We start from the raw sequence: 25,793 nt of genomic DNA on the forward strand, positions 1-25,793 counted from the left end.
TGCTGACATCTGCCCATGCTTACTTCATATTCATGAGCCTGAAGTAGTATTTTTTTTTAAGCTAGCTTACCCAATTTTGGGGAATAGAGTATTTCCTCCAATGTTAAACCCTGAGGTTTATTTCAGAAAACCAGTAGTCAAGTACCCTTCTTCTCATTGAGCTAAGAAATCCTCATAAATTATTTATTTCCCATTTTAGACATTGGACAGTGACTCAGTGTGTCCTGGAAATATTATCACTGTATTAATTTTCTCATGTGGCTCAGCATAATGTTAGAGAAATGGGCAGTTACAGGTCCAGACACTATAAAGATGGAGCTAAATATTCTTCTAAAAATAGGATGTTTGGTTAACGTTTAGTAGTCAACAACTTTCCTGAAGCCACACACAGTGCCGGACTAAGAAATGAAATAAATGTCCCCATACAGTATTCGGTGAATTCTCCCTTTAGGAGATTAAGCTTTTAATGTTAAAGACTCAGAGTGTTTTAGCTTTATCCCTGAGACTTATTATGTGACACGATGACATCTTTAACTCAAGAGGTCAACAATTGGGATAAAATGCCATGCTTGTGGGTGATGGATGCCATAAAAGTAACCTGATAATCGGCCGGGAGTGGTGGTTCACACTTCTAATCCCAGCACTTTGGGAGGCCGAGGCAGGCGGATCACCTGAGGTCGAGAGTTTGAGACCAGCCTGACCAACACAGAGAAACGCTGTCTCTACTAAAAATACGAAATTAGCTAGGTGTGGTGGCGCATGCCCGTAATCCCAACTCTCGGGAAGCTGACGCAGGAGAATTGCTTGAACCCAGGAGGTAGAGGTTGAGGTAAGCTGAGATCACGCCGTTGCACTCTAGCCTGGGCAACAAGAGCAAAACTCCATCTCAGAAAAAAAATAATAATAAAATAACCCGATAATTGAGTTTTAGTTATAAAGGTGCCAAAATGCTAAAAGAACTTACAGTTTCTGACCACTGAAATATTTTGCTCTAGCCTGGGTATAAGAAGTGAGTTTGAGACTAGGAATGAATGAGAGGAAACTTTTGATTCTTACTACATACATTCCTTTCAGAATTATGAATGTTTAGAGCTAGAAATTGAACATTCATTATTCTAGCCCAGACATTTTACAGAGGAGAAAGTCAAAGTTTCAGAGATTGAAGTTGTACCCAGGGCCCCGCAGCTAGGTTGCAGCAAATATTAGGCGAACTTACTTCACTTAATTTGGTGCATTTTTATTCTTCTATTTATAGACGAGTAGAATGTGCTGAGACCAGTGCATTTTAAACTCCAAGACGGTCACTTCTTCATTTTTCTTAGCCTTTTAGATTCAATTAAATAAGTCATGCACCTAAAGATTCATCAGCTGGGAATATTGTCACCACTGAATAACAGGAGAGATAATATTGCATTGCTGAAGACATACTATAAAAATCTGAGAATGAGCATGTGTGAAGCTCTCTGATACTCTTACAAGAAATGAAGTATAAGTAGTTGTGGATTCCTTCCAATAAAACACAATTTTTCTGAACGCCTTTTTAGATAGCGTATACGCAACCTAGGAGTATAGATGTGATGTCTCGTGTCCTGTACTCAGGCAGGTTAGGATTCTAGCAGACCATGGGCCACCCCTGAGCCATCGCTTTAAAATACTCCATATTTCAGTAGCTTGTATGTTCTAGGATTTCTGTTTGGGAGTACAAAAAGCAATTAGATCGTTTTTCTTGAGTAACCTGAAGTCTATTGGGAAGAACCCAGTGGTAACCCAAATAACTATGACACAAGGTAGAAAATAGTACCAAGCTAGATAGAGATAAAATCTTTGATACTTAAAGGAAAACAGAATTACTCCTGACTGGGAATTTTAGAGGAATTTTCATGAACAAAGATCAGTAACATCATCCAATATCCATGAAATATTTAACTATAAGGCAGTTTTAGTACTGGGAAAGAAAAACTACATCATACCTACCAGTAAGAATCTCATGATCGTCATATTTTAATAAAAGATGAAGAGATAAGATCGTTTATTCTGTGTTCCAAAGAAATTCCTGGAGGAGAAGGGATCTGAGCTAGACTTTAATAAATAGAGAGGATTCGGTTAGAAGAACAATTTAGAGCATCCTGGTTTGAAAGAACAAAAGGATCTAAGGCAGTAGCCCTGGGAATGTACTTCACAAGTTCAGGATCAATGAGTATCCAGTTTAGCTAAAGCAAAGGATTCTAGTGAAAGAAGTAAACAAACGTTTGGTAGGATGAAATGGTTCCATCTTATGCAGAAGCTTAAATATTGATCCAAGAATTCTGAGCACCCTGGTGGACCTCAGGAGAACCCTGTGACTCTGAGCAAAGATAAAAATAAATTGATGTGGGAAATGATGTTCCTTTCAGATTAGAGAACCCCTGAATTAATCTCAAATTTGGAGGCCGCTTAGTAAAACATAAAAGTATATTTTCAACATTGCTGATATGTAATCTAAGAATGGTTCTCTCTCTTCCTGCCACTGAAATTCATCTATTATTTATTCCAAGCTTTAAAAAAAAAAGTTCTAAAATAAAATTGTGTGATTGAGCATTGCAAAAGAGTGGGTTTTTATCATGTGGAAGCCAAAATTTTTTATCAGAAAAGAAAAGAGAAGAATCTATGCTGAGGGAGATGGCCAGCTACTACATAGATTTATTAACCCAACATAAGGGTGACCAATTCTTCCAAACCTGGTATTTGTTGGAAGTATCTATTACAAGGTAGCTGTGACTTGGTGTGGGGTGCAGACAAGAGAGGGAACAGGAAGAAAGAGATTAGTATAAACTGTGAAATCAGGCAAAGCTGGACTCAAATTTTGTCTCTGTTTTCTAGTAACTATGAGTGACCTTGAGTTATTGAAGCTCTGTAAACTTCCACTTTCTTGTTTGCAAACTGGTATGATGGCATCTACATATAGAATTATAGTAAAGAGTAAATGAGAAATATATGTAAATACTTAGCCCCTTCTGGAAAATAGTATGTACTCAGTTGCTGGTTATTTTTATTATTATTATAATTACTATTTCCAGTGATGTGATGCTTATTACCTTCCAAAGCAAGTACTTTTATATTTGAATAAGTGAAAGCTCTTTCTCATTATTTATAAACCCTTGTCCTACTTCTCAGTGCTAGAACTTTTTTTTCCTTAATGGAAGGAAAGAAATAAGGAGGGGTTGGAGGGAGAGAGGAAAAGCACCTTTGTCTATATGCTTTCGTTAGGTATGTTGAAGACAATACTCATAAATCTCTTCAGTCTTCTCTCCACTTGGGTGGCCATCCTCAGTGCTTAAGCAATTCTTCATAAATATGATTTTCAGAACCATCTGAAACATCTGTATTCGGGGTCCTGTCCTCATCCCTATTCAGAAAGGTAAGGCTCAAAATCAGATGTTGTTATGTGAGGTGTGGTCTCATCCGTGGAGTGCAAGCTCACTTTTCATTAGGAGACAGATGCTCAGTAATACCTACAGTGTGGGAACATGGATCCCTTCTCTTTAATATCAGTTTTGCCAGTGCCCTCCTTTGTAACTCATAGTGGCTTCAGATAAACCTACTGAGCCCTTCTTTTCTTGTTCATAGGAAAATATTTGTAAAGGGATAGTGCATTTATAAGTAAATTTTTGTATGCTTCTTTTACCTTGAGAGGATTGTAAAGTTTGTCATGCCCTGATTGACAGATATCAGTTCAAAAAAAAAAGAAAAAGAAAATAAATTCCTAAAAGATCTAAAAGATTCCTTAAATAATTTATATCCGACAAATGAATGTGAATCTAAGCAAAATTTGCAGGAAAAATATGTTTATAATCATTAGGTAAAAGTAGAATTCTGACCTTATGTTTCTATTTTAAAACTTTGCCCACATATTCCAAGACTTGGCTTTCATTTTTCATAAATCTAAACAGAGAAATAAATGAAATCATGTCTAAAATTTCTTCCGATTTTGACATGGTTATATGTCCTCACCTGTAAAATGGAGAAAATATTTTTTCCTTTTATCAGGGTTGTTGTCAGGAAGAAATGATAGTATAGATATTGTGTGGCAACATGCTAGGGACAGATACTTTCATAGCATCATCCATTCACCCTAGGGTCCAAGTATCAACGTTTTCTTCTTTTTCCTTCAGGATTTATCCCTTGGTCAGGGAGTGACCAAAGGTGGTCAGTCAGAACCTCAGTTGGGCACCTGGAGCATAATATGATAAACAGAACTGTACCCAAAGTTCTGTTTACTGAGGCAGTCCTGGCTACTAGTGAATGATCAGGAACCCTATAAGCTAGCCCCTGGAAGAACAATAATGCTGATTTTATCTGTAAAATAACAAAGTACTATAAACTCAGTGGGTTCTCCCTGCAAATTTTTGAATGAGTGTAGGCCGAGTTTTTGTTACCTGTTTTACCAATGATGCAAGTGAGCCCCATAGCAGTCAGGTTGCCCACAGAGGTAAGGATGTGTACATAGGGTTACCCAGAGCAAACTGGTATTTTGTGGGGCACAACCTCAAAACCACTGATATCTTGCTACATTTTAGTACAGAAAGCTCCTATGTGCCACAGATTTGGAACACTACCAGATCTTAAATGTTCCTTAGAAATCACCTCAACTGATGCCCCCCATTTGGCAGAAAGCCAAAGTTTCTCAGCTGGGAACGAAACAGAAGTTCCCTTTCTATCACGTGGTGCTGAAGCTCGGATGCATAAACCGAACAAATCATCAGGAAACTATAAAAGGAACAAACAAATACAGTCTCTGGAATCATTGCAACCTCAGTGCACATCTCATTGCCGCTTCCTGGCCATTGGTGTCTAGCTAGGTTCCCCTGCCTGAGCCTTACTGTGAATATGTGTCATGCAGAGTATTGCTGTTTATGAAGCTAGATAACATGCCAGTGCCTGGCCTACTTCTTGGCCCATAATAGGTATTCGACTAATGTTTACTTCTTTTCATCCACTCACCCTTCTTGTTAACTATTGGAACCCGTGTTTTGAACTGTTCACTTCTACTCCGGATTTCCCTGTGTAAGCTCACTTGCAGAAGAGAGTGGAGGTGAACACGTTACATTTCCCACCATCCAGCCCCGACCTGGTTCCACCCTGTGCAGGAGACTGCTGACTGTGGGATGCCAGCTGTGGTCCTCACACAGGGCTCACTGTATCAGGGGACCTGGCTTGATCTGGTAAAGAGCATCTGCTGCAGTGCCTGATGGAAAGTGCCTGCTTAATTGGGAGATAGGGCTTCATGAATGGATCTTTCATTAGTTAAAAAAAAAAAAAAAAAAAAATTTGCCTGCAAGGACTATAAACAGAAGACTTGATTCACTTGTTCCTTTTCTCTTGCCCTCTCTTGAGTTTTGTTTGACTTAGCGTGTTTATACCTCAGGACACAGCTGGTACTAATGCCTTTCCAAGGTCAAGAAACCTTTCCCTGCCATTCCCTATGGTCCCCTTTGTATACCTTCAAGAGACAATAAAGGAGGTGTGGATGTGAGACAGTGAGTGCATTTACATTAGTCCTGGTTATTATGGGGACCCCAGAACAAGCATCACTTCCACCCTGTCTGCATGGGTTTAAGAGAGTGCATCTGAGCACCTGAGCTTACCTCAAACACGTTCTTTCAAGAAGAGTCACTGCTGGTCATTTCCATAATATATCACAGCTGTCCTGACCTGATCCTTCTCTGCTCTATCTTGGCGACTTTAGCATATTTTTTCAAAAAGTGTTCCTCTTTCATAATTAAAGGTGAGGGAAGATTGGATGAAAAAAGCTATGGGATGTGGTCAGCACATAAGGCCTGTGGTCAAAGATGGGTCTTCAGTTAAATCATTTGGTCTTACTAAGCCTCAATGTTTTCATTTGTAAATCTGGAATAGTCATTAGACCTTTTTCACTCTGCTTGTTGTGAGTTTCAAACATGAGACTCAGTGAAAAAGAGCTTTTTGGGCCGGGCGCTGTGGCTCACGTCTCTAATCCCAGCACTTTGGGAGGCCGAGGTGGGCAGATCACGAGGTCAGGAGATCGAGACCATCCTGGCTAACACAGTGAAACCCCATCTCTACTAAAACTACAAAAAATTAGCCGGGCATGGTGGCGGGCGCCTGCAGTCCCAGATACTCGGGATGCTGAGGCAGGAGGATGGTGTGAACCTGGGAGTTGGAGCTTGCAGTGAGCCGAGATCGCACCACTGCACTGCAGCCTGGGTGACAGAGCAAGACTTCATCTCAAAAAAAAAAAAAGTACTTTTTGGACAATAGAACACTATATAAATAGGAGAATTTTAATTGAACCTTCCTGACGTTCCATGAATAAGTTGGTGCTCGGCTTATAGTAGTACTTTAGTTGACTTGAGTACATGATGTAGTTGACTTTTGATTAAACTTTATCTAAGTATTACTTAGAAAAAAATGAGCCATCGTGTGATTCTACAGTCTTTACAGGCTACATAGGGATGGTGAATTCTTTTCACCACCAGCAAAGGCTCCCAAAGGATCCGGCCTTATTCCCACTCCATGGATGAAGACCTTAGGCCTCTGGGAATCCATTGAGCTCACAGGTTTGCATAATGCCAAATCAGGATGGGAAGTTCGATCCTGCTTAGTGCTCATAACTGGCTTATGAGGTTTCCATTTCAAATAATGAATACTCATCAAGAAGGACTGGTGAGGAACCACGAGCTGTTCATGTATAATGCCTGCACTCAGGTCCCATCCAGACACCCAGATATCATCTTTGGTGCACTGCAGTAAGATCAGATCCCTGTCTCTGTCCTATTGGTCTCTCCTTCATTCATTCCTTTGTTTGCTCTCTCTTGCCTTCATACTTCTTGAATCACTTTCAGTATGGTACCCTTATTTTAAATAAATAGTACCCTCATTTGGGTATTTGTTTCCAGTATTTCTGAGGCTGGGGAATTTCTCCAGAGTTTAATGATGACTCTGGTGTTCAAGCACCAAGAAAATTTCCACTTGAGATGGATCTGGCACTGGAGGTTTATTTTTTCCCCTTTCTATTTTATTGTTGGCCAGTTTGGGCCAGCATGTTGCTAGGTTGTATTGGTTTCTTAGCTCTTGTAACCAAGCTAAGATGCACATGTCAAAAAATATTTTTTCTTCCTCTCTAAAAAGGTTTTTCCTCTTTTCTGTAATGCTTCAGGAAGGGAAAAGAGTGTTTGCTTGATTCTAATTCTGGCATATGAAGTGTTTGCTACAAAATGTTTTTATCACTGTGTTATCTTGTCAAAGTGCTATCGTCATTGTCATTTTCAGTTTAATAGCAGGAATGTTCTATTTTCACAAAGGATATTCTATATTTTAAGTAAACTCAACAAAGGAAATTTCGAATGCAAAAAAAAATTGATAGTGAGAAACTAATTAGTTTTTTTATTTCTCAAATCCCTACATTTAAAATAGCTTTAAGTTTCCAGTATGTCATGCTCTGACAGTAGCATTTGCAGGTAAAGGATGATGCTTAACTAGGATTATGGTTACATTGTAAATACTCAAGCCAAAGAAAAATATATCCTTGGACAAAGAGGTTGGGATGATTTGCCAGACTGGTCTCCTGGTTTTGGATGACGGATAAACATCCCTGCGATTTAATGCGCCTTTAGTTTCAGGAGTTGTATCCAGACTAGTCCTCATCTCAGCCTCACCAAAGGGGACTGGACTTAACCACAATAGAACTCAGAGCTCCTGCAGTGAAACCCAAGCCCTTTCCCTGTGGGAAGTGATAACTGCAGGTGAAACTTTCAGCTAGAGAAATACCATCTTGGTAATCCTGAAGTGATAGCACCTACATTCTTTTGCCAGGCATCCAAAATCCTTTATTCTTCAAATAGCTGTGAAGGTTTTTTTTTTATTATTATTATATAAAGCCTTTCAGTGAGTCATAGAAGAAATGCACTGGGGTCTGAGACAGAGAGAGAGAGATGAAACAACTATAATTCCTGAGTCAACTATGATTCCTGTCTTCAAGAGTCTCATGATTAAGAAATGGAGACAGATGCGGAAATAACTAATGCCAACTTCCTAAGCTAAATGTCATATGGAACAAGGTACCAAGAAGCACATAGAAGGCTTAGGTAAATTCTTCCTCAGGGAATTTGCCTCCGTTGTAGGTAATAATTATGAAGCTTCCACCTTGTCCTGTTTCTATGTCTCTGTCATTATTTAATATTTACAGCTACAGCTGTCTATCTGTCTATCCATTTGTCTGTCCTGAGTTCCTATCTAATGGTGTGTTGCAGATTAGGATAGCTTTCTCACTTGAAACACAGTCTGTCTGGTGCTGTGCATCCGTCCATCCATTCATTCTACAAACTGTTATGCCCTCTATATGACAAGCATTTTGCTATATCCTTACTACAGAATTCGATTAGGCACCAATATCTAATTTAATTATGGAGACAGAAACAGCTGAGAAAATGTTATCACTCCATAGATGGGTTAAAGAAAAAAAGCAGAGAGAATTTCTTGGAGGCAATGTCAGTATTATCATAAACTCAGGCAGTCCATGCTGAAAATGATTTTTTTTTGTGAGCCAGAATCCCTTGTGCTCCTCATTTATTCCCTGATTTACTGTGCGTTTATTCTGTATCAGATGATGTGCTAGCATAAAACAGGGACGTATCATCTTCTGATATCATGAGACATTGTTTCTAAACCTCTTTTCTTGGCAATTAGACCCTGCTCGTGCCCATCAGAGTAAAGGGTTGTGGACACTTGTTTCGCTGCTTGTTTTTCTCTGCTATCTTCTGTCTTTGTTGGTTGCATTCTAATGGACCTATACCAAGTGCTGTCAGAAGGTGAGAGACTAAAAATCAGATTGCCCAAGGATTTTCACAAATTTTAAGCATGGGGTTGCAATTTAAAATTGGTTGGCAAAGAAACAGGGCATTTGATTATTAGGATTTGACATTATCTGAGTGACTTGGAAATAGAAATAAAAGGGACTTGTATTATATGTCCAGAAAAAAAGTCCAGCAAACTATAATCCATAGGCAAAATCCAGTGCACCACTGTGTTTGTAAATAAAGTTTTACTGGAATTCAGTCATGCCCATTTGCTTATGTGTTGTCTATATCTGATTTCTGTCTACTTGGTAGCATTGAATAGTTTTGAGAAACCAAATGACCCACAAACTTTGCAATATTTACCGTCTCTTTATTGAAAAGGCTTGTCACTCTATAAAAGCGAATTAATCCTGAAGGAGAAGAAAAAAATTAGTGGCCCTAATCATATTTTTAAATTTATACAACAGGTAGTTTTGAAACTTTCAGTCAATTATGTAGAACAATTAAAAAGAAAAAAAAACAACTGGGCTAGATGATAGAAAAATTCCCTTTCAACTTGAACCAGTTTGTTCTGAGGATATTGTATGCTTCAGGAATTTCTGCCATGCGCTGGAATTTTCAGACATATATAATGCAGTCTGCCTTCCAGGAACCCTTAGTCTGTTAGTGGAGATGGACATACAAGGCAGCAAATACTCCTTTGTGTAACTCATGCTGTATCTGAGATAAGATAATGAGGCAGAGAAGAGTTGAAGAGTGGAGATGGCCTGGCTTTTTGGAATTATGGAAAGATATCATAAAAGAGTAGAAACTTAAACTATGTTTGAAAGCATGAAACCATGATAGATGGTCAAGGGTAGAAACAAACGTTTTATTTCTAGAAGGTTCAATTCTATCTTGAAATAGTTTGTTGTGTGTATCAGTCCGTTTTCACACTTGGAAATAGAAAACAAAGGGACTTGTATTATATGTCCAGAAAAAAAGTCCAGCAAACTATAATCCATAGGCAAAATCCAGCACACCACTGTGTTTGTAAATAAAGTTTTATTGGAAAGACATACCTGAGACTGGGCAATTTACAAAATAAGGAAGGTTTAATGGACTTAGGTTCCCCATGACTGGGGAGGCCTCACAGCCATGGCGGAAGGTGAAAAGCACGTCTCACATGGCAGCAGACAAGAGAAGAGAGCTTGTGCGGGAAAACTTCCAGTTTCAAAACCACTGGATCTCATGAGACTTATTCACTATCACGAGAACAGCACAGGAAAGGCCTGCTCCCATGATTCAGTTACCTCCCACCAAGTCCTTCCCACAACACATGGGAATTAAAGATGAGATTTGAATGAGGACACAGCCAAACCTGATCAGTGTGTTAATAATGGCACCACCATTTCTAAAGTATTATCCATTATCTTTTTGGTCTTTATAACAGAGGTTGGTTGTAATCATTATCTCCATTTTATTATTATTTCTTAAAAGGCTTCATCAAGTCAGTTAAATGACTTTTTCAGGGTTTCACTGCTTATAAATGGTAAAACTTACCTGACCCTACCTCTGACTCTAAAGCCACAGGATTGTTCCCTTAAATCAAACTTTCTGGCCTAAGTCTACAGATGTTCCCCAGAATTTCTAATTGATCTGAAATGCAAGAGAAAAGGGTCTTTGAATTTTCCTGCATTGGAGCAACCTGCCTTTTTCCAGACATTGCCAAGAGATTGTTTTTGCCCCTGACATTATTGTACATGCTGCCAGTGGAAGGAATAGTGATCTGGACTTCATATGCTTTCCCCGAACATGCATATGGCCCTTCTTATTAGATTGTCACAGGGCTCCCTTACTTTCAACTTTCCTTGGAGGTTTCTCTATTTTCTGTCCTCATTTTCTTTTCTTGTTTCTGATACCAGCCTATAGACCCTCTGTCACCAGTTGGGTTTCTTCATCACATGGTTTTCTCCTTCTCAGGTGGAATTTTGGCCAGAGGGAGGACAATCTGTTCAATTAAACAGATTCTATACAACAGATTCTGTAGAATGCAAAACAGAATTGATTCTGTAGAATGCAAAAGACCCTTTTCCCTGGCATTTCAGATCAATTCTAAATTCTGGGGAATATCTGTAGACTTAGGCCAGAAAGTTTGACTTAAGGGGACAGCCCTGGGGCTTTAGAGTCTGAAGTAGGGTCAGGTAAGTTTTACCGTTTATAAGCAGTGAAACCTTGAACAAGTCATTTAAGTGCCTTGATGAAGCCTTTTAAGGGATAATAATTAAACATCCCCTGGTGTTTGAGTAAAGAGATATCCCAAGTCCCACCATTTACCAGGTCCTGTTACTCACCATGCTGGTAACCATAGGTCTCCATCCCTTATGCTCACTCCTCTTACCACATCCTGTCTAGGAGCTACTTCTACTTCTGTATTTATGTGCTCAGTCTTCTTTCCAGATCCCTACCCCCGAATGTCTAAGCTCCCCACGCCTCAGCTTTCTGTCTTGGGTCGTGGAACCTCTAACACTGGTTTGGAAGTGTGTGTCTTTTTCCTCAGACAGCTGGAGCACAGACTGATTCGACTGCCAGTTCTTGCCTCAACAAGAGTGGTCTTGAGACAATAGGTTGAAGCTTTCATCACATGTTCTTTTAGCAAAAAAATAATAAAGCATAGAGGTTAAGAGATGGGCTCTGGAATCAGACTATGAAGATTCTGATCTTACTGCTTCAGTTATAAGCTCTGGATGTTGAGCACCTCTCTAATCTCCCCGAGCATCATCTACTGAAAGGGGATGTCATAGGACTTCCCTCATTGAGCTGTTGTAAGGATTAAATGAGCACATGGTAACTTTCCGGCTGTGTAAGTTTTTGTTATTACTTTTCCTTTGTACTTGAACTTGTCATACCATGTTTCTATTTTGGGTTCAGAAAATATGGTTAGCATAATTATAGGTTTAATAGAAATTTTGGATTAGCCTGTGAACCTAACACACAATTATAGCACTGTGTTTTTACGGAGAGAATGAATTCCTGAGTTCTAAACAGATGAGTTACAAAGAAATTATTGGACTGAAGTCATCCACATATAAGAGATGGTCCAGTTTGGAGTAGGAGACTGACTGTGAAAGATAATTGAAAGTCTGCAAAAATATTTTTTACTAAATGCACTGTCTTTTTGAGTTTGCATTCATAGGCATGTCTAACTCACCCACCCCAGTGTAACCAATCAACATCATATACAGCCTTCAGTTACTAAATTTATGAGGTAAATTCGTTTTCCTTCTTGGTTTTTGTTTCTTTGCATTTTGATATTTTTATTTCTTTGTTTATTAAATAAGAAATTAGAATCTCTGATCAGTAGATTGGTTAGGATCTGCTTATGAGTCTTAGATGCAAAACTGACAAATCTTTAATTGGTTGTGCTATTGTATCTGTTCTCAGGCTTGTTAGCTAAAGCTCAGTTAGTGATTTGCTACCACTGCCATTGCTTGGTGGTAGAATGGGGTAAAGGATTATCAAGCCAGCATCCCTTGTCCCCTGTGAGCTTAGTCTCAGTCAACGGATTGTCTTGTGTGCTTTATAAAATGCCCATGACCCTTAGTTTATACTTAGGAAATAGAAGTCACAAAGATTTCCTGAGGACCTCATCATTATGTGGAGCTAGGAAAAGTGCTGTGGTTTATAGTACTGTGGTTTATACAAAGGGAAATCCAATTGATTTGCACGAGTACACAAAACAAAATTAAGTAACATGAAGAGAAACGATGTTCTTTAGGAATTAAGAGGAGGTTCAGAAGGAAAATGGTGTTGACTGGATCTGGCCAACTGAGCCTGGACAATCAGTGACCTCGGGGAAAGGAGTGTTAAGAAGGGGACATTCCTGACAGAGGAAATAACATAAGTAGACAGGGAGGTAGAACATTCTGGAAGTTCAACCTGTCAGTGTTAGAATGCCTTAAAAATGGTGCATCATACGAATTTAGCCACATTTCACTTCAAGATTCTTACCTACTGTAGGGTGAAAATCAACAAAGCCCTTAAAATGCAGACAATTATTTCTCTCTGTGTTGCGTGTGTGTGCGCGCGCGTGTGTGTGTGTGTGTGTGTACACACATATACTCCACATATCTCCACAAATCAATGACAATACCAAATGGAGCAATTTTCCACAATTTTCTCCAAGTAACTGATGCTTAAGCACTGCACTCAGCAAAATGTTGAAGTCTGTCAATATTTCTACATCCTGCTGAGTTTCTGTGTGGCCCCCAGTAACTTACCCAATCTCCTCCTCTATAAGTAGAGATTGCAGATTCTGCTTCTGCAGATAAATTTCAGAGGACTCCAACCTGCAGTGTCTTTAGTGAGTCAGGAATTAGGAAGATAGCTTCAATTTGGTTATACCCAGCAGGAAGGAAACAATCCTAATCATACTAATACCGATAGAATACTGTAGTCCAGGACTTTGATGGAGTTCGACCAGCATCCTTTAGAAAGGAAAATTGCGTAAATTAAATAATTCATATGGAACAAACGTATATGTAATATGTGTGTAAAATAAAATGGCACTGGCTTTTAATCAGGTGAATACATATATATCATAGAGAAGTCAACTATGAACAGAAGATACAAAATGAACTGTTCTTTAGGCTCATGTTTTGTTTTGCAATAAAGGGCAGGATATTCTCTCTTCTTTTAGCCTCAACTGATCTGTTTGCATGTTCTAGTCACCTGAACTTTGATGTGCGTCTAAAGGAGGCCCCTGTTCTTCCATTAACTAGAAAATAAAAAAGTGCCCAGAAGAGAAGCTTCCATTTCTGGCAGCACATAGAAAAGAGCCCAGAGTTTGATCAATAAGTGGTATCAGGGTCAACATGAGGGAAAGGACATCAGAAAAAAAAAGTAGAATTATCCTGTTCACTTCAAGGAAGACACACAGCATAAGGTGGATTTTAGAAACAGATTAAGATAAAATTGGCAGACAGAATTAGGGAGATTGCTTAATCAATATCACTGTATAATGATGCTGGGTAGAAGATGCATGGAAGAAGCATGGATTATCTCAATGACTATTTTACTTTGAAGATAGTGTGATTATCACTCCTGGGGAGGCTGGAACATTACAGTGGGAATTTAGTCACCAAATGAGGCAGTTCTGTGAATTGAATAGATCACCATGGCGGTTGTTCCCAACCTTAAGTTTTCTTAAATTTTAGAAGTTCAATGAGTTCTTCTCCAAGGATCAAGGAGAGTATCTACTAGAAATCCACTACAGAGTAGAGAGAATTGGTCTATATGCAAGTTTATTTAAATTAAATAATCCTGATACCGTTTTGAACTTTTCAGTGAAAACCTACCATATGCTGCTCTTACGAGTGACTTCAGTGCTTCCTTATACAAAGTGCAAGCGGTGCTAATCTCACATTTAAAAAGCGCTTTGGGCTGGGCGCAGTGGCTCACAACTGTAATCCCAGCACTTTGGGAGGCCGAGGTGGGTGGATCACCTGAGGTCAGGAGTTCAAGACCAGCCTGGCCAACATGGCGAAACCCCGTCTCCACTAATAATGCAAAAAATGTAGTGGGGCATAGTGGCGCATGCCTGTAATCCCAGCTACTCAGGAGGCTGAGGCAGGAGAATTGCTTGAACCCGGGAGACAGAAGTTGCAGTGAGCCAAGATCGCGCCATTCCACTCCAGCCTGGGCAACAAGAGCGAAACTCAGTCTCCAAAACAAATTTTGATTTTAGAAAGAAGGCCTGTGCCCAAGTGCTCCCAGGTGCTGCCAGGCCTCAAAGGAAGGGTCCTGAAGACAAACCTGAGTGCCTCCTTCGACATGCTCTGCCTGCAAATATTGGCTGCCTTCAAGCTCACAGCCTGTGACAGCAAGTTGGTTTCATTTCTTAAAGTTGATCTTTAAAACCGTGAGGCAATCGCAAACTGTTTGAGATCCCAAATCAAAGAACAGATTGTGTAGACTCAAAAAAAGCAAACAAACAATTACATTTAAAAACAAAGTGTTGGAAAAAACCAGCAACAACCTTTTTGCTCACCTGCCAAGGCCTTGTGGCTAAGCTTCTGTTTTTGCCAAATTGTAGCAAATCACATCAGACAGTGTCCTTCTTGTCCTACTGACAGGTGACCCATTTCCTGGTGGTTAAATCTGGAGGGATTTGGGAGCTCTTGCTCTTAACATGACTTTCCCACTGACTGGATTTGTGATTGTAAACAAATCACACTCATTTCCTCCATTTGAAATGCAGGTTCTGTGAAGCCTCCTGGCTTGAAGAAATAATAGTGAATAATACCTAACATTGGCATTGTACAGCATGCCACTAAGGGCTGCACAATAGCTCTGTGAACTAGATGAGGAAACAGGATTAGAGAAGGGACCAGCTCACAATCACAGGACTAGTAAATTATGAAGTAAGAATTCAAGCTTTCCAGCATCTCTTGTTCTTTCTACTACATGATACCACTTCTAGCTAACCACTCATTCAATAGCTCTTGAAAAGGATATTCTGTTACCTCCTTTGAAGATAATATTTGATCCCTACTTTCTCACAGGGCTTTCCAAATAGAGTCCATGTTGGCCCATTTCTATGGAACATTTTGCTGGCCTTTAGGTATTTTATTAATTGCTGAATCGTTTAGGGGTTTTAAGTTGTCTAAGGAGACTATATCTGAATTCAATTATTTTTTTCCTCTTTCTCCTCCAGCATGCACGTAGTGATGTGTAAGTTTTCAAGAGCTGTCAAGGTGTATGTGTATATATATATACACACACACACACACACACACGTATATATATATCCAAAAGCAGATAGTACAAGATATTTACTACAGTTGTTTCATTTTGATATGGATAAAAAATATATTTAAAAAGGCAAAGAATTGTGTGACTGTCATTACAACTTTAATTTCAAAATTTTTGTCCTTATGTTATTTGCTATACTTGGCTTTCCTTGACATTATAAATCATTGATCACAGGCTGGTATAAATTTAGCATTACCAGTGGATTCTGCATATTTGATATGCTCTTTTTGTTTTGGTTTTGTCAGTTTGCTACTCATGAGTTTATCTTTGAACAGCTTCCCATGACTATGGGATTAGGTCTGTGCTTCGGAGCCTGATATCTATGGGCCTTTTTTTTCTTAGTCTTTCTAGTCTTTTTACCCAATATTTCTTCATGATATCCATAGCTTGTCCAACCCAAACAAAGAGCTAGTCTCCAAGCACACTAAGCTGTTACATTCATCCCTCTGCTTTTAATACAATTGTTTCTCTATAGAGAATGCCTTTAATAAATATGTAAGTTGGCTAAGCTCAAAAACACCACTTCTATGATAATACTGTCACAGATTCTGCCATTTGTAAATATGCATGCTCATAGTACTCTTATAGCATTGGTCCTCTCTTATAACATTATGAGAGTAGGTACTGTAAACTGAAAAGTAACACATAAAAATACATAATGGTGCAGCTCAGATATGTGTTATCTTAATATTCCTATTAACCTTAGAACTTTGTGACTGCGTTGGGGTTACTTGACATATTTGTTTATTGATCAACACAGTGACGATGATTAATGAGTAACCAGTATTCTTGTTATTGAAACATTTGAAGAAGTATTCCATATTTCTGAAGTTATTTTTTTATTTTATTTTATTTTATTTTATTGTTTTTGAGATGGAGTCTCACTCTGTTGCCCAGGCTGGAGTGCAACAGCATGATCTGAGCTCACTGCAACCTCTGCCTCCCGGGTTCAAGTGATTCTCCCTGCCTCAGCCTCCCAAGTAGATGGGATTACAGGCGCCTGCCACCACTCCCAGATAATTTTTTGTAGTTTTAGTAGAGATGGAGTTTCGGCATGTTGGCCAGGCTGGTCTCGAACTCCTGACCTCAGGCGATCTGCCCACCTTGGCCTCCCAACTGAAGTTATTTTTTATTTAAACTAACACGTGCGACTGGCTTAACAAACTAATAGGCCTAATGAGTCTAAAACAAATGATATCCGTTCCGTGCTTCTCCTCTCTCCACTCTCTCAGTCCTACTTCACAGAAGATACTCTTGGCTGCTTCTTCCTGGCATTTGCACAGCTTCATGTCTGAAACAGAAATGCATTTCTATCTTTGGAGGCATAAATCTTAGACGCTATCTGTGGATTAATAACACAAAAGACACAGATATGCCATTCATATAAATGTTTGACTGTTTAGAGCTTCCGACTCCGGGGAGGATTTACCCATCTCCCTCCAAAATTGAGAAAAGGGACCTTCACCGAACATTATCTTCAAGTCCTTGCAGTGTTCCAGAAGGTATGACAATCTGGTCCTTTGGCCGACTTCATTACTGACCTGCTGACCTGCTGTTTTAGGTTGATTATATTTGCCTTTGAGCCAAAAGAGTTTCTTGATGATCCTCCAGAGCCCCATTTCCACACAACACTTCGGTTTAAAAGCTGCAAGAATGGATTTAATGAAATAGTGATGGAGTGATTTGAAGATTTTTAATGTCTTTCAGGAAACACAAGGTGCTCTTAGTGACCACAGAGCTGGCAGCCTCCCCTGCATCTCAACTTTATGTTTCCAGATATAGTCTAGATGCTTAGTAAGTGTTAACAAATAACAGTGCATCTTGATGCATTCTTTATGATATAAAATAACCTGTTAGGTATCAGAGATAATTTTTCTTCAGCATTAGATGACTGTTTATATATGATATATTTCTCTGTGTCCCTGGGACCTAATGATTATTGAACAGAGGTGAATAGAATGTTATACAGTAGATGAAACATGATTCTCAAAGTCAGGAGACCTAGACTCAGTTGCTTTCCATCAAGGCAGTCGTTACTTACATGTTACATCTTTTATCAGAACCTCAGTTTGGATCTATAAAATAGGATTACTCATTTTCACCTTGGAACTGTTTTTATGTAACCATCAAGTAAGCCGGTAAACATAGTTATCTGTGTAGTTCACTAGCTGCTAACAAAGGAATCCAGGGTGGCCTTTAATATATGTTTGGAATATATTTATTCAACAAATGTGTCTTCAATTGTTTTCCGAGTTAGATTTATAAAAAATGAGAGTCTGGCAGGCAAGCAGGTAAGTTGGTAACTTGGGATGGGATCCACTACAGCACAGAAGTACAGCCAGAGACTTGCTCCTAACTCCCCACGATTGCTACAGATCCTTGCTCTGTCTTACAGCTTGGCAAGGGATCTTGCTATCAGCCTTCTCTCATGGAACCCATTGTACATATGTGTATTTGATTAGCTTATTCTATTTTCATTTTATGTTTTTGATTCTCCTTGTGGAGTTAGATCCTATAGGTGCACACACACACACAATTTAAGAATAGGAAAGAAACTATTTTGCAATCTATATATGGCCTCTGCCTTTAATTGTTATTGCTCCCGATCTATCCCCCGCTAATTCTTTGTCTGTTATCCAAATGGTTTTTACTTTATGTGTAACAGGAGTGAGCTTATTCTGGACTACATTGGTTAGTTCCTTGAAAGCATAAGCACGAGAGAATAAAATGAGTGGAATGGCACAAAGCACAGCTCACGTATTTGTTTTTTAGTTTGACATTCTCATTTGCTTTTTAGTTTTACATGTATTTGTTATACGTATTTCTCATAGGTTTGCTTTTTACATTCTCTCCTTATTTTTGCCTTGGTTCTCCTGATGTGTGAAAATGGTCCTAAGGCCACCAATCACAGGATTGTGACTCCTTTCCCAATTTTGTTTATCTACAATAATTGCAACAGCATGATGTTGTTCAATGTTGGCATATGCAAACATAAAACCTAAGATTTGGGGAGCCAGTTCTTTGCAGAAGGTGCTTTAACGTATCTAAAAGAAAAAACATTCAATAATGTGTGCAAACTTTAAAGTGTGTGTAATATTTATGTGTTCATAACGTTATTCTCATGGTGACAAAACTCCTTTCGGGTAGATATTTGTTCCCATTTGATGCATGTAGAAATTAATGTTTAGAGGGGTTGTTAAATAGCTAGTTAAAATCAGAACCAAGAATCATATTCATTATTTCTGTCTTAAACTTCTCTTTCAACTATTTTAGACTCCAGTAGTAAGCATCATAGGACTTCTTGTCATCTCTAGTGTGAAATGGTTTTCCAAAGATCTGTGAGTGTGTATGTGTATGTGTATGTGTGTGTGTGTTTTAAATAGGCTTTTTACTTTTAAAAGCAAAGTTCACAGTAAAACTGAACAGAAAATACAAGCAAGTTCCCGTATACCCCCTATCCACACAAATCCCACAAATACATATTCTTTTCCACTATCAACATCTCCCACCAGAGTGGCACATTTGTTACAATTGATAAACCTACATTATCACATCATTATCACCCGAAGTCCATAGTTTACGTTAGGATTCACTCTTGGGGTTGTAAATTTTATGGGCTTTGATGAATGTGTAACGTTTATTTCCCATCATAGAATCATACGGAATACTTTCACTGCCCCTAAAAATTATTTTTGCTCTGCCCATTCATTACTTTCTCCCCCAACCCCTGGTAACCCCTGAAATTTTTACTGGCTTCATAGTTGTGCCTTATCAGAATGTTTTATAGTTGGAATCCTACAAGATGCAGCCTTTCCATATTGCCATTTGACTGAATAATATACGTTCAAGGTTCATCCATGTCTTTTCATGGCTTGATAACTCATTTCTTTCTAATGCTGGATAATATTTTGTTATATAGATGTCCACAGTTTATTTATCCATTCACCTACTAAAGGACATCTTAGTTGTTTCCAAGTTTTGGGGAATTATGAATAAAGTTGCTATAAACATCCATGTGCTGGTTTCTTTGTAGACATACATTTTCAACTCATTTGGGTAAATACCAAGGAATGTGATTGCCGGATCGTGTGGTAAGAGGATGTTTAGTTTTGTAAAAAACTGCCAAACTGCCTTCCAAAGTAGCTGTACCATTTTTCAGTCCCACCTGCAATGAAGGCGTGTGCCTGTTGCTACAACATTGTGGCCAGAATTTTATTGTATCAGTGTTATCAGACTTTTGGATTTTGCCTATGGTAGCAGGCTTCTTTGCTTATTTGCCATCTGTATATCTTCTTTGGTGGGGTGTCTGTTCAGGTCTTTTGCCCATTTTTAATGGCTGTTTTTCTTAGTAAGTTTTGAGAGTTCTTTGAATATTTTCAATAATAATAGTCTTTTCTCAAATGTGTTGTTTGCAAATACTTTCTCCCACTCTAAGGCGTGTCTTCTCATGAACGCTTGACAAAGATGCATTTTTCACATGCACCCTGCCTCATCTATAGCATGTCTTCAAATAGGCTTAAGCAACTAACTCGAGGGAAGCTGATTTATCTTGGAGAACTCCTAACTCATTTTTCTTTCATTCATTTAATAGGCAGCAGACTTGGGGGTGTAACAGGAATATTCTGATGTTTAGTTAGTGCTTAATTTTTTTTGCACTCTTAAGTAAAGCTTTTGACTATTATTGCAGTGCACTTGCACCAAACGTGAACGTTTCAACATCTGCTATTAGTGTGACCGAAAGAGAAGAGAAAGGAAAAGAAGGGAGAAGAAATGTTGGCTCAATACTGTCCTTACGTGAAACAATAAAAATATTTTAAAACTTTCTCTCACTTATGCAGACGTAGTGCTTTATTTTTTCCTAAACTGGAAGCTCCCTAAGGGGAAAAAAATCATCTCATAGAATCTAAGGTGCTCAGCAGGTAATATTCATTTGAGTAGTGTTTCTTGAGTTAAACTTGCTAGCCTTATTTATCCTGAAGTGATACAGCATCACTGGGCTGCTTCAAACTGTCTTTATCCTAATGGGCTCGACTGGCACAAACAGTTACTAAGATTTGGGAGAGTCAGAGAGCCCGTAGTTACCATGGACTCTCCTGCATCTCAGTTCTTTCACTGCATGCCTTTGGAAATCTTTCCTGCTGGTGAGGTTCTGTGAGTGACTGTGGCCTGATAGAATTTGTTTCATTTCTGTTTGTTTTTATTCTTTAGAAAGGCAGAGTAGAAAAACCAGTTTAATGAGATAACAAATAGAGGAAAATACTTTGGACTTACACTTACTGTTTAAATATAAAGGTTGACTTTATGGTAGCTATTAATAGTTCCAACATCTTGTTAAATACCCAATGCTTAATTACGTAAAGAGCTTCTTATTTCCTCTCTCCTGCCCCTTTTCTTCTCCATCCCCTCGCAAAGCAGCCACAAAAATTAAAGCTATTTAAAGATATATGAATCAGCATATTGCCTATATCTAATTTATCTTTGTGCAATGCACACATTCATGAATTTCTCAAAGGCATATGACTCTCCAGAAATCTTTAAATATGTAAATAATATTATAAAGCCCCTTAGTGAATAGCAGATGCAATACATTATTCTAGGTGTCTTGAGTAATGTGAAGAAAAGATCAAATTCCCTGTTGTACTGCCTGTGTCACATGTTACATTAATAAACATCAGTCCGTTTGCAAGAATAGTATGTTATCTGAATTTAATGAACTTCTGAACTGAATGGAATGCATCTAATTGACAAACTGTCATCAAAGAGAACAGAAGACACTACAAAGTCCAAAGGGAAAGAAGAAACAAGTGGGAAGAAAAAAAAAAGCATGACGAACTGTGAGACGGTGGGAACAAAATCATTGGAAGGCATCTCCGTGTGAATGTGAGCCTGTGCCGTAACCTGCACATGTGTGGATGCCTTGTGGTCTTTCCATGTGAGACATCTTGGATCTGATTAAAGGGCCTTGTGGTGTCTGGCATTTACAGCTTTGTATTTCCCTTAATTGCATATCCAGACTCAAGAAAGGGATGGGGGAGTGTCACATAAAAGATAATTCACAGCAAAGATCTCAAGCTGTTAGGTAAATGAAGTGTTTCCACAGGAGGGTTTATTTTTGCCTTCAAAATCTCCTGGTACCTGATAAATTAAAGATAAAACTCTTTCAAACAAGTTTTTACTTTTCTTTTCTCCACTCCCCATTTTGTCATATTGAGTGTCAAGTACATTGCTGCTTAAAACTCCAAGAGGTAGAGTGGCTACTAAATTCAGTATGTACATATATGACATATATTATGCATATTTTCAGAATACATACTATGTTACCGCTTTCTGACCCAATGAGAAAAGCTGTAGTAAGGACTTTTTCAGGACTGTAATTGGGCAAATGACCTTGTAAGGCAGTGGTCTCCAACCTTTTTGGCACCAATGACCACTTTTCTGAAAGACAGTTTTTCCACGATCCCGGGATTGCGGGGTAGGGGATGGCTTCAGTATGAAACTCTTCCACCTCAGATTATGAGGCATTAGATTCTCATAAGGAGTGCGCAAACTAGGTCCCTTACATGCGCAGTTCACAGTAAGGTTTGCACCCCTACGAGAATCTAATGCCACCACCATTGATCTGACAGGAGGCGGAGCTCAAGCTGTAATCCTGGCTTACCTGCCACTCACCTGCTAGGAACAGGCCAAGGACCACTGTCAGTCTATAGCCTGGGGCCTGGGGATAGCTGGTGTAGAATTTATACTGTTAAATGTCACTTGATACGCACACTAAAACTATTACAAACCACATATTGTCAGTTGTCATAATCGGACAGAGCTGCAGTGAGGGTAGAGCAACATTTTGGTTTTAAGTACCGACTCACCTCTAAGCCTTTTCAGATCTTTGAGCCAAAAGTGATTGTCCTCTTTCTGAAATCCTATTACCATTTATTGTATATCTGTAATGAAAGTTTTAGTCTTTTCCTTCGTATTAATGTTATTCATTGATTTGGCTTAGCACCCCTCTTAGAGAGAAAGCTCTGTGAAGATGTGTTTCTTACTGATTCATTTGGTATGCTGCTAAATGCATAAAACTTAGAAGATATTCCATAGCCTTGTTTGAATAAATTAAGTTACACATGGTGTTTCAAGTTCACCTCTTCCTTTGACTACCAAAAGACTTCTCGTTTTATTAACACAACTGTGAAGTTCAAGTCTTGTGTATTCTAACACTTTGATTTGCTCAGTGGCCTGATAGAAACTGTTTTTAAAAATTATAGTTACCCTTAGCATTTTCCTGAATATTGTCTTTAGCTATGGGTGGGGAAGATGGATATGTGTATGTGTGTGTGTGTGTGTGTGTATGTGTATGTGTGTGTGTGTCTGTGTGTCTTTGTGTGTGTGTGTATGTGTGTGAGAGAGAAGAGACACATGGACCCATTGCCACAATCTCCTAATTATGTGAAGCAAAAATATTTAAATAATTTTGAGGTTGTCCATATCTTCTATACTATATTCTGTGTTACTGATTTTTTTGGATCAAATAGTGGTTTTTCATGAGCTAGGTATGAAAATATTACCGGGGACTAAAATTAGGGGAAAGGAGGAGTAACTTAAGAGTGTAGTCAGTTTGTTTTTCTACTCGTGCTACTGGCATTGAAAGCAAGAGAGTTCCTCCCTGTGTGGGAATGACCTGTACACGGCAGGACCTGAGCGCGCCAGGTCTCCAGCCTTTACACTTTGATAGCGTCTTCCCCACACACCCGGTGCAGTACACCCCTAGAGGGATCCATTTCTTCAGTGAGCACATCTTTGGAGAGCCACTGTCTAGATTTGTAGTGCACAAAAATGGAGTGTGATTACGGGTCTTCTGAGGATGGTGTGTTGTTTTATCTTTCCTCTTGCTCTATTCAAATTCAAATTTTGCAGCCATTACTCCCTGTTAGACTTATCATTATAATGAAATTGAATGTTGGTAAATATTTTTGTGAAGTATGTGCCCTTTTTCTATGTTGAATGGACTACAGGCATTCAATACTCCATAACACCCAAAATATCGTTAATTTCCAGAAAATATAAATTTGTCACAAAATCTAAAAACTGAAATATTAGGAAAAAGGAAAGAATAGTGTCCATAAATCACTTTGTTTAACATAGTTTCTACGTGTTTGTCTGAGTAGTTGTTTTATTAGAAAATTGTAATTTCCTCTCTAAACATAGCTAACATTCCTTCTTTTTTTTTTTTTTTTTTTTTTTTTTTGAGACCAAGTTTTGCTCTTGTTGCCCAGGCTGGAGTGCAATGGTGCAATCTCGGCTCACTGCAACCTCTGCCTTCCGGTTTCAAGCAATTCTCCTGCCTCAGCCTCCGAGGACCTGGGATTACAGGCGCCTGCCACCACGCCTGGCTAATTTTTTAGTAGAGATGGGGTTTCACCATGTTGGACAAGCCGGTCTCAAACTCCTGACCTCGTGATCTGCCTGCCTCGGCCTCCCAAAGTGTTGGGATTACAGGCGTGAGCCACCTAGCCCGCCCAGCTAACGTACTCTTTTGTTCCTCAATACAATTTTAAAAGCACATGTCTTGAGACCAACTTGTCCTTTCCTTTGTAACATCAATCAGTTTTCTTAAAGAAGTAAGTGAGGAACCATAGATTTTGCATTTTAGGAAAATTTTGCATTTAGTGTATAATTTTATCTTAGCCTGTGCCTTATGTGGCAGGATATGATCCATCCTATAATTCTGCAATTAGTGTTTTACTCAGAAATGCAGTCGTTTACATTTATCCCTTTGACATTTCGTCACTCTTATTCATTTATCCAGTCATTCAATTTCAGAATACTAACTTTGCCAGATACTAATATCAAGGACTGGCCAATTCATTCATGAGTAGATGAATAACATAAGTGTCCTGACTCAAGGAGCTTGTAAACTAAGAATTGTAATGTTATAAACTATTTATATTTCTCTAGTATTTTACAACTTAACAAGTAAAATTGTATGGTTCTATTTGTAGTCAAGAGACCTCAGAAACTCTTCAGTCTTTACCATTTCCTAACTTATGACTTGATCTATTCTAGCTAGTGACGCTCTACGGTATTACATTTATTATGTCATCCTTAACGGTGTGGAAGGTGAAGGACCAGAAAGATTCACACAGACTTGTCTTTGTTCACAGGAGTAGACCCATGCCTCTAGATTTAAAAGGTTCATCAAGGCAGTATAACTTAGTAGAAAGAATAAGAAACTGTAAGTCTGGGGTGGGATCTGGCCTCAGGAATTCTCTGGCTATGCAAAGTTAGGTAAGATGCTTAATTTTAAACACAGTATATCCTTCTTTGGGAAATAAAATATACCTTATGGATTTCTTTATATCAATTATTTTTCAACAGAGAAGAAGGAAAGAGAAATGCTTGCATGGGGCCATCATTTATATCATTTATTCAACAGTCACTCATCAAATACTTTTTGAATGCTTACCGGTGCCAGTCACTTGTCCACACACTGGGAGTCAGCAGTAAACACAATCATAAAAATTCCTGCCCTCTGGGTGCTTACATTTCTGGTTGTGTTAAACTGCAGAGAGGAAGAGAATTTCAAAGGTAATAGTACCTAATACCATCTGAAATCCTAAAACTTCTGCCTTACTGTCTTCCACCTACCCATCCCCATTGGGGAAACCTTAGGTTAGAGGAAGCCACTGTATAGTGGCTATATAATAGTGTTTTATTTTATATCGTTTATCACTGTTTTCTGCACAGAGTAAAACAGTGATAAAAATTATCACTTTCTTAAGATTTTGACGTTGCTGTACAATTCTCATTTGTGAACAAAAACTTTGCTCTGATTACATAGGATTCATTTAAAATCCATGGAATCTTTTGAAACTGAATTAGAAGTCATCAAGACATGTTCATTTTATCAACAAGTGAAATAGTCTCAGGCATAAGGTGGAAGGATGTGAGTCCTAAAATCTTTGGTAGGAGTTGGCTGGGCACAGTGGCTCACGCCTGTAATCCCAGCACTTTGGGAGGCTGAAGCAGGCGGATCATGAGGTCAGGAGATTGACACCATCCTGGCTAACATGTGAAACCCCGTCTCTACTAAAAATACAAAAAATTAGCCGGGCGTGGTGGTGGGCGCCTGTAGTCCCAGCTACTCGGGAGACTGAGGCAGGAGAATGGCGTGAACCCGGGAGGCGGAGCTTGCAG

The 25,793-nt window shown here is 38.8% G+C and overlaps 1 protein-coding gene across 1 annotated transcript in view; it reads left to right on the plus strand.

Moving 5' to 3' along the window:
• Positions 1-25,793, plus strand: part of LPP (LIM domain containing preferred translocation partner in lipoma) — a 724,515-nt gene that overhangs the window by 484,209 nt on the left and 214,513 nt on the right. The gene's annotated exons all lie outside the window — the stretch shown is intronic.

The sequence above is a fragment of the Theropithecus gelada genome, chromosome 2 (assembly GCF_003255815.1).
Source record: "Theropithecus gelada isolate Dixy chromosome 2, Tgel_1.0, whole genome shotgun sequence".
Taxonomy (NCBI): Eukaryota; Metazoa; Chordata; class Mammalia; order Primates; family Cercopithecidae; genus Theropithecus; species Theropithecus gelada.